The sequence below is a fragment of the Pinus tabuliformis genome, chromosome 1_1, assembly GCF_031772625.1.
Source record: "Pinus tabuliformis cultivar Carrire ecotype Pingquan chromosome 1_1, CPIR1, whole genome shotgun sequence".
In the NCBI taxonomy this organism is placed as follows: Eukaryota; Viridiplantae; Streptophyta; class Pinopsida; order Pinales; family Pinaceae; genus Pinus; species Pinus tabuliformis.
The window spans coordinates 511,836,787-511,847,730 of NC_142297.1; positions in this window are offsets into that span (position 1 = coordinate 511,836,787).

Genomic DNA, 10,944 nt, shown 5'->3' on the forward strand with positions numbered 1-10,944 from the left:
AATAGCTAAGCAACATAGTTTACATCTTGACATGGCATAGCACCTCGCATGTCTAACAAACCCTTGGCACTATGTGGCACATGTTGGTATTCCCTACATTCCATGGCATGCTTTAGTACTCCCTATCATACCGTACCACTCCTTGAAATGTCATGGCACTCTTGCATGCCTTGTAACTACCTAGCATATAACTTTGTCACTCCTTCTTGAGCACACTTGGAATTCAATGACACTCCCTATTGTGGTGAAGTAAAATTATAAGTGGGGACACGAACGAATTCCTCTAGCCCGATAATGGGTTTAGACACAACAATTACATTCTATGGAAGATTTACATAGGTTAGAATCAATCAAGAGGGCCTACCTCTTGGTCGCTTATCCTGCTTGATGATGTCCTCGCTTGCTCGCTTCAGCAATCTCTCGCTTCCTTCTTCAAGTTCCTGAAAAAAGTAAACAACAATGACACACAACCTTAGTAAGTTTAACCATGTCACACCACTTCACTCCCGGGTCCAGGGTCTTGCGCTCCAACATGACCCGATCAAAGTGCAAATCCTAGCATGTGAATAGATGTGTTGACGTCGAACATGCTAGAAACCCGCTTGATTACGAGTCAATGATGTAAACTGTTAACAAGCGCGAGACAAACCACCAATAATGACAATGGTCCTCAAGGTACTATCAGCATAATTCATGGAATGTGAATACAGGAACTGAAGGCGAACACTCGTGAAATCACTCGATCGAAAGCCAATGATGTGAATCTTGTCATCGAGTGCGAAGAACTTGCCATTAAGGCATGCAAGCTCTAAGGTACTAGAAGGGAGTCTCTTGGTAAACTTCCTGGATAATGAGTTGAAGTCAATGGAAAGCGATCATGTTGAAGGATGGCCATGGTGAATCCCACATCATCGACACGAGATGAGAGGATGCAAAATGATTTTGGATGATACAGAGAATCAGAGGTAAGTGTAACTGCAGAAGGACAACTCTTGAACATATCGGCGACACATCTGGAAGTTTGGCAGCTTTTGGATCCATAGGATCGATGGTCATTATGACGTAGTAGAGATTATATGGAAGGAAAAATAAACGGCCCACACCGAGGAAGGTCAACGATACAAAGAAGGATGTCCCAACTCGACACGAAGCAAATAGTGTCATTTTCAAGAATGAGCTGCTGACACGATCGATAGATTTCCAAATTTCCCCCACCATTTCTGGTGAGTACCCCAATTATTTTTTAATCACAAGCTTGAAGGGGATAACATATGCTTGCATTGTAAGTTCATCCTTCGGACGAATACGACCTAGTAAGTTTAACGAGCCCTGCGAAGGATAAGCTCGTGTTCATCATGGTGATGAATCCGATGTTGTTTAATAGTTTAACGAGTCCGACAAAGGTGTAACTTGGTATCTTTTTCATGTTTAGAGAGTTTGAAAAATACATGTAAAAGAAAACTCCACATGGTCCCTTTTTGTACATTTGTGTCTCTCGAGCCTGAAAAGGTAGAAAAAAATACTTGAGAGAACCGCTTGACCATTTCAGTCAAGGAGTACCTTTTTCGTAAATAGTGCCTCCTAGCCCGAAAAAGGGGTAAACTTATACTGGGTGCACAACGTTTCGCATCCATTAACAAGTTTGAAATGACAAGGGCTCGACCATCTTTTTGTTTTTAAAGGGTCAGAAAAGAGTTGAAAGCAGACCCCCTATTTTTATTCTCTTTAACGAGTCAAAAAGGGAAAAAATACTCGGCAATCTTTTCATATGAGTTTAATGAGTCAAGAAAAGAGCAAAAATGTGACTCATCATTATCATCAAACATCCATCACCTATTGGTGCACAAGTGTATTATCGAGTCCTTGAGGCAAATATGTCAAAAATATTTACAAAACCTGATATTTTCATGAAAAAATGAATAAAAGGGGGAAAAGTAAATATATTTTTACCATTTACCATTTTACCTTTGCAGTGAAGACTTTTTACCCACTTTTTCCCTAGTTGTTGCAGAGTGGATTGCGGGAGATCTGGGAGGTTAATCGATGAGCCGTTAATTCCAGGTAACAGCTGAAACCCTAAGCTCCACTTTCATGCCATTCATTTATGTTTTTAGCCATTTTTTGTAATTTTAGGGAGGTTTTTTGAGAAATTTTTTCACCCTCGGTTAGTGTGATTTCTGGGCACGAGATCGCGTTGGCCGAGGGTGATTTTCATAACCATCCACGCCAACCGGTGCGACTATTTATAAAACAGGTGCGCCAATGCCGAGGATAGGGAAAAACCATTTTTTCTCAAGAACTAACTGTTAAAACTTGAATTTTATGTGCCAAAATCGATTATTGACTTAAATAAATGGCTTTTGCAGGAGAGAAATTGCCAAAAATGGTGGATTGGAAGGAAAGAGAACACAAAGATGTTGACACCCAGGCATTGAATGATCCAAATTTCTTGGAGGCTTTGAGGGCTTGCGGGCTCCACAAATTTTTCCTTACCCCATGGATGGGGTCCCAACCCGAATTTCTTCAATACTTGATAAGCCTTTGGGACATCAATCGTGAGATTTTTGTCATTGGGGACGAGGAGATGGAGTTGACAACTTCAGACATGTACTTCATCATTGGATTGTCTCACAGAGGTGAGCCAGTGAACTTGTATGGGTCACGTCCAGTCAGGGCAAGCATATCTTCCCTACTTGCCGAACATTTTCCTGAGGCCCTGAAATCCAAGAGTGGGAAGATAGAGATTTCTAGCGTGTGGGATTTGACACTGAGGGTGCTTCTGTTGACCATCAACAAAGTGGCGAGATCCTAGGCAGAACATGAGACTAACAAGTTGAAGTTCCTTTATGCTATTGACTACACAACTCCTATGATCCTCAACTGGGCAGAGGCCATGAAGATGAACATCAAGCACCAATTTTCCAAGGCCAAGGCAGGGAATCTGAAGAAATTTGGCTTCGGATCGGTACTTGTGACCTTTTTCCTGGAATGAGTGCCACTGTTCTAGTATCAGTTGACTAAGGTTGATCCTCCTGCTCCACGTGATCCACGGATGGCCCGTTGGAGTTGTTTGATGCCCAGGATCACTGGGGGTCAACATATGTCATACTGATCGACATTCTTCTCATGGCCATGATGACAAAAGATCGTTTGGAGGATTGGCCATACAACGGCACTGATTTTCATGGATAGCCAGATATGCCCTTACCAGATGGAGAGGACTTCGACGACGAAGGTAAAAAATCAAATTTTTGATTTTGATGTTTTTTAATTGTTTTTGGTATATGCATGCTTATAAAATTTCACTTGTCTATGCAGATGTTGGATTAGAGCGGCTAGTCAGGATGTTCCTGATAGCCAAGCGCGTCCCCTGTCCTATTGATGCTGTCACCCCTTATCATAAAGGGAGCGATAATGAGGAGGAGATCACAAGGAACCTCAAGGGGTTGACTCATGGTATCCCGGAGTATGCTCGGATTGTAGACATGCCCGAACGGTACCAGAGGCACACAGTGGGAGTCTCAGATCAGATCTGTCGACTGCTGAGTCGTGTTGCATGAGCTGTCTCGTGCTATCATGACCACCATGCTAAGTAGTTCCTAGGTCCACCACTTACATATTTTTTGAGGCCTGCGTGCAATAGATGTACGAGGCCTGCAAGCCACCGATGTTATTATAGACACACATATTATTTTTTTGGGTTCTGATGTATCAAACATTCTCACATATGTATATATGTTGTATTTTCCTATCTATTATGGTACAAATGGTTTGTCTTATCTTTTACATGTTTCATAAATGTCTATCCAACATGTAATTAGCTAATGCATCTGTCAATGTATTCATGCATCTAGGAATATGATGATATGTAATATAATCAAAATGCCTTTCCAATAGATGGATACAGAGATACATTCGTAATATTTGAGGGTTCCTGACAGAATATTTCCCGTTGAGTTGAAGGACGACAAGCTGTGAATCTAGGTTGATGACCAATTCCCTGATGCCCAGGGCAATGGCTTTTGACAACAGTTCGATGACTACACTATATTCAGCAATGTTGTTGGTTGTACAACCTAGGCAGATACCTTGAAGATCAATCAACTCACCATTAGGGTTATAGATAGCCCATGTCGCGGATGATAGGTTCCGGGTACTTCGACAAGCACCATCGGCGAAACCAACGTGAGGAGTTACATACATCTACAAAGCAAGAAAAGCATAGTAAACAGGAAAGTTGTTTGAAAACTATCACACAAAACCACATTGTAAAAAAATGAATCACACACTAATGTACATAAGTAACCATGAAAGATGACCTAAGCATAGTAATTTTTGAGGTAAAGCCCGTTTCGGGGCTTATCGAGAGGATTTCCTTCATAATCGATAAGTTCATAGGCTCCTTTCTGCAAAACATGTTTTACAATATAGGGCCCATACCACATAGGTTCGAACTTGCCTGCCCCCAGCTTATCATTAGCTTGGTCATATAGCAGGACCAAATCACCCTCAAAGAAAACGTGAGGGGAGACCGACTGATCGAAATGGGATTTGACACGTTTCTTTTGTGCTTCGATGACCAAGGCAGCGAGACAACGAGTCTTGTACAATCGTTCTAAATATAAGAGGCGTTCCTCTTGAGGTGATGTTTCAGGGAGGAGTTCAACAACTAACTTGAGCGAAGGAATCTCACATTTGATCAGCAATGTTGCTTCCAGACCATAGACTAGCTGGAAAGGTGTGAAACTAGTGGCGTCTTTGGTTGAAGTTCGGTAGGCCCACATAGTTGAAAAAAGCATGAGATGCCAATTTGACTTGTGCATCCCAATAGTACGCTGAAGCATGGTGACCAAAACCTTGCTCATGGCTTCAACTTGGCCGTTGGCGTGATGGTAATATGGCGTTGAGCGATTGTGGCGCAAGCCCAATGCAGATGTCAGTTCTGCCATCATGTAATCTCTGAAATGGGAGCCATGGTTTGTGAAAATGGTTTGGGGTACGCCAAACCTGGAAGTAACATGGTTAAAAAGGAATTGAGCTGATGTCTTACCATCTGCAGAATATGTAGGCATCGCTTCGGCACATTTGGTGAAATAATCCACAACGACGATAATATAGCCATGCCCCTCAGCCGAACGAGGGTTACATGTTATATAATCGATGCCCCATTTGGCAAAGGGACCAACGGTAATGACGAGGTGTAGGTGAGTGGGTGGGGCGTGCATCTTGCGTTGGTAGATTTGGCATTCGTGACACTTGCGGACAGCAAGAATGCAGTCTTTGAAGATAGATGGCCAGAAATAACTAGCGCGAAGGATTTTTTGCATTGTAGCATAACTAGACATATAAGAAGTAGAGGATGCAGAGTTCGAAGCCGAAACAATTTCCACATAATTGACTTCGGTCAGACTAAGCAGCATGACCTCACCCCAAGCAACAACAAGATCTAGTGCAGGTATGACCCAGGGATCAGATTTGACCGAGACCATGTTGATAGAGGCAACATGAGGAGGTGGGAGTGGAAAAATCCCCATTAAGATAGAATCTTTGAAGAGACCTGCCCCCACACTCTCATAGGGAGCACCAGAGTGCTTGATGTACGCAACGTTGCCATTCGACGAGGAAAAGGCAAAGAAAGACAACTGATCAATAGTAACAATCTTCCCTTGATGGGGAAAACGGATCACGTCAAACAAAGAGGAGGCCACAACATGCATGGCATGAGTCCAACTTCAGCCAAGTAGAAGATTATAATTGAGATTGCATCAACAATCTCTACTTCGACCTGCATGTCTTGCCTTCCAGGGTGATGACAAGGTTGGGTAAGACACCGAAGGGCTACGAATCACACCCATCGAAATATTCCAAAGTGTTCGGAGACTGATTCAGTGTAGGGGAACCAATAGCCTTCCAACATGCAGTTGACATGATGCAGGTGGAAGCACCTTCATCAATGACAGTGCGGTGGATGGTATTCTTGTTAATGATTATCGCGGAACGTGGTTCTGATGAGGGAGCCACAGAATGTGGTTCTCCATATTGAAACATATCAAATTAGAATTGGTGGGATCGATGCCCTCGATAGCTGACAATAAAGATTTCCACTGCGATGGGCAGCTTTGGAGTACCTTGAGAGCCGACATGGCTGATGGTGCCTGAGCCAAATATTCAACAATATTGTAGTTCTGAGTGGCTCGGGCTTTGGTATTATATGAGAATTTCCACAGCACAACTCGATAGGGTGGCCGTGTAGCAGAATCAGGGTTAGGGCGCTCGATTTGCAGAAAGCCAGAAATCGAGGTAGAAGAAGAAGGTGCAACTTCTTTTTCTTTCCCAGCTACCAGAGCTGGAGTTTGATAATATTTCGGTCAGGAAGCCACATTAATGGGCATGCTCATCATGAACAGTTGAGATCCAGAGGAAGCAGATCAAGGTTGGTCTACCATCTTAGTCTGCTGAGACAAAAACGACTCTTTAAGGACAACAGGGGTCCCTTTGAGCAGGGGACTAACTTCGGAACATCATGGACAATCCTTAGTGTAGTGATCCTCCTTGCAAATTAGGCAGGGATAATTAGGTTTCCGTTGCGAAGATTCGCCAATAGATAATTTGGGAGGACCCTATTTCGGGGCATCGGCTTTAGCTTTTCCTTTGCCTTTATTTTTTCCTTTCGAGGATTTGTCCGCTGTGGTAGACTAGACAGCGTGGACCTCTGAGGTTTTACCAGGGCCTGGAGGATTTTGAGATGAAGTATTAGGAGCAGCGTTTGAGACCAACTTCTATTTGGAAGATGTTTTAGTAGGGGCCTGGGATACTGAACCAATAACTCCATCAATGGGAGGAACAGCTGGTGACTTTGATGTTGCGGAATCGGATGATGGCCACAGAGCATTGGGTAACAACTCATATAAGGTGCTAGACTAAGAGTAAACTAGATCCAAGTAATGGGCACGAGCGATGGCTTGCTCCTCAATGATGCATCCACCCATAGCTATGACACGCGCAATTAGGGCTACGAATGATTTGGTAAACCATTCAGTGAGCAACTGATCAGCTATCTCGAACTTGATCAGGTGACGTCTACATATCCATTCTTGAATATGATGAGAGATGTGCGTCGTAGTGTCTTGCTTAAGCGATGTGAGAAAATAGGTTCCAATTTCATAAAGAACTAGCAGCTGAAAATGTGTAAGGAAATCCATGGCTAACGAATTGAAGTCATCAAAAGTACTTCGAGGAATCTCGATGTACCATTTTGTTGCGACACCCATGAGGGTCCATTGGAAAAGACGAAGATGAATGGAATCATCCACATACGATTTCGACGAGCACCAGAGGTGATATGTCATCACATGGGCTTGAGGATATTCTTTAGCTCTTCCATCGAACTTTGGGAAATCACTTGGTATCTTGGACGACACTGGAGGCCAGTACGACGAATGAAGGATTGGATCATTCGTAAGACGTGATACATCTGGCAACTCAAGTGTAGCCAAGAAAGGTAATTGAGTGTTAAAAGGCATGGGAGGTCGATAAGTGGGCCCATAAGGAGGAGATGATCCTTGCTGGTAAGGATGCTGGCCCCACAGTGGGGCATTTTGGCCATATGGCATCTGAGGCTACCCCCATTGCAGATTACCTTGACCAAAGGGAGGATTCGGACCTTGAATACCTTGAAACTATCTAGGCATAGGTTGCTGATAGGCAACGTATGGGTTAAAAGGCTGCTGAGCCTGTTGATCGTGGACATATGGATATGGGACCTGTTGTCCTGGAACATAGGGCTATTGAGCCTGTTGTCCCTGAACAAGAGGGTTCTGGACCTGCAGTCCTTAGGCATAAGGTTGATACACTTGTTTCCCTTGGACGTAGGGGTTTTGTACCTGGTGCCCTTGGCCGGTAGGATTCTGAACCTATTGACCCTGGACAAGAGGATTCTGCACTTGCTGCTGCAGGATTTGACCTTGACCTTGTCCCTGCAAGGGTTGACCTTGTTGATATGTATACAAGGGTTTTTGCTACCTTGGTTGGTTTTGTTGTTGCAAGGGCTGACCTTGTGGTTGAAAAATTTGTCCCTGGGTTTGCAGAGGTTGGGCTTGCGAGGGTATTGGTTGAGAGGTATGTGGAGCATATTGCATTTGTTGTTGTGCAACCTATTGCAGTTGTTGGAAGGATTGACCTTGCGGTTGTTGCAGGTGACCTTGCTGCGGGATAATCTACCCTTGCTGTTGCATGGAAAGCCCTTACTACAATAAAGGTTTCCCTTGTGATAACATAGGCTGCCCTAGTTGTTGTAAAGGCTATCCTTGCTGTTGCAAGGGTACTTGAATAGTACTCAGGAAATTACCGAACTGAATCTGGCCGTAGCCAGGCTGGATGTACTACCCAGATTGGAGGGTGTAAGGTTGATTAACCAATCCCTGAGAACCATATGGAACGTAAGGATTTTTGTATTGGACCTAAGCCCCATGGGGCTGTTGATACTGAACATTGCTCAATCCAGACGGACCAACAGGATTCTAAACCTATTGGTACTGGACATTGCTTGATCCAGAAGGGTCAGTAGGGTTATAGATAATACCAGAAGAGGGTTGGTTTATACCAAGCATGTGAGCTTGTGAGCCGCTCACATTAGTGGCACCTGACACCATAGAGACATTCAGGTTCTTCACCCTAGGCGGTGGCACAATCTGGCCACTGACTAATGGGACAGAAGAACTGACGGAAACAATATTTGAAACCATCAGTTGTGACTGACGTGTAACTGGGATTGATGATACAAGAGTATTCAGAATGGTGGGTTGCACTGGGACTGAAGTAACAGATGGTTGGGAAGTCGTGTTCGTGACAAACAGACCTGACGTAGGCCTGACGCCTGACACCCAAACAAGATTATGGTAGAGTGATGAGGCACTAGGTGTGCCTGAAACTAAGTGCCCTAAAGACACATAGTCAGGTGGCAAGATGGCGGGAATACCCTATAAATAAGGGAAACCCTCGGGAGGAAACTACAACTGCAATTCTCCCCCATCAACAGTGTGTGGAGTAGAGACTTCAGGCTCATCTGGAGAAGTGACTTGGAGCATCGCCTTCGGGTTCCATGTTTGAAAAAAAATGACGATGAATGGCTGAACATGTATTGGGGGACAGTTCCAAAGGAACACCCGGTTGATCGTACAAACTGTAAGGATGTTGTGGTGATATCTCAGTAGCTTCAAATAGAGAGTTTTGGGGATAGATAAACAGTCCAAGCTGACCAATAGTGGTCGATGATTTCTCTGGAGTTCGAACGGGATTATCCAAAGATTCCAGGTCAAGATCAGCAGATGACCCTGAATCAAAAGTAGGCGGAGGACGAGATGACAAAGGTTGAACACTCAAAACAATTGTGAGTTCAACATTTTGGGCCTCAAGTGACTTTGATAACTCAGGAAATGGATTCTAAGACAATCTTTTAGACGGAGGAGAGGAAGATGAATTGGGTGAACTAGATGGTTCAGCCACGATGACCTTGTCTTAGTTGATAGAACAAATAACTTGAAGGCTTTAAAATTTCCTTTTAAGGGAACTCACGATTTGGTCAAAAAACTAACAGGATGTTTTGGATCGTGGCCAACAAGCAAGAAAAACCAAATGAAAAGTAGCTTCCTAATCAGGGAGAAAAGAGTCAAAAGGGCTCACGGGGTCAAAAACACAAGAGAAGAACACACTATCCAAGATTGGGGTCTAGCCCTAATATTCACTTACAGGGATCAGTGCAACTGCCTAACTGACAACAAGCACCAGAGGTTGGTCGACGCAACTTTTCCTCTGCAATTCGCACTGGTCGGTGCGACTATTAGCTGATTAAACACGCTATCCGGGGGAACTTAGGAAAAATTAAAAATAGTTTAAAACAGGGACCAGATCTGCTATTATGAATTTTAGACTTAGGCCAATAAGTAGGAGAAAAGAAACAGAACCAAAGGAAAACTAGCCTGATAATGGCTCTAGCCACAACAGTTACATTCTATGGAAGATTTCCTTAGGTTAGAAACAATCAAGATGGCCTACGTCTTGGTTGCTTATTTTTCTTGATGATGTCCTCGCTTGCTTGCTTCAGCAATCTCTCGCTTCCTTCTTCAAGTTCTTGAAACAAGTAAACAACAACGACACACAAACATAATAATAGACAAATTGCAATTCAACCTACTTAATGAGTCAAGAAACATTAAGACATGAATATGTAATATTACAAAACATGTAGGAAATTAATCGATAGTTGCATATATAATATCAAAGAGAGATTAAAACCATTCGTCTTGATGTATCAGTCTTCCTCTGACAAGACCAGGTTCCCCACACACTACTGCTAGCACTTCATGATGGCATCAAACAACAATAGTTTAAAGGCACTTCCCTTTAGGCTTCACTCCAAACCAAACACACTTCTCCCTCACACAACTAGATGGCTACAACTAGTAATAGCTTGCTTGTCTAATCAAAATAGTATACTCGCGCTCAACCAAAACTCTAACTAGCTTGTGTTTGGGAAGAAGGGAGGTTTATATAGGAAATATGGATGGGAGATGAATCCTCTTCTCATGGGGGAAGGACTTATCCCTTGAGTTAGTTCCATCATTATAGGGGAAAAGAGCCCAAACTGTCATCCTCGACCCCATCCAGCCAAACCATTTACCAAACTTCCGTTACGGAGCTTCTAGAGCTAGAAGCATCGGCTCTAATCTAAAAAAATTTCCATAACAGGACTGGCGTGACTGGAACACAACTCAGTGGCACCAATCAGTGTAGGAAATAGTGCTAATCTCTACACATTGGCGTGGAGGAGACAAAGGTCATTAGCACCGACCTTGTAAACTGGGCAAAACAAAAGTTTAAGGGGAAATGGTGTAAAAGGGAAATGATCTACTCATGAAGAGGGACATAATGGCAGTTTCCCCTTGA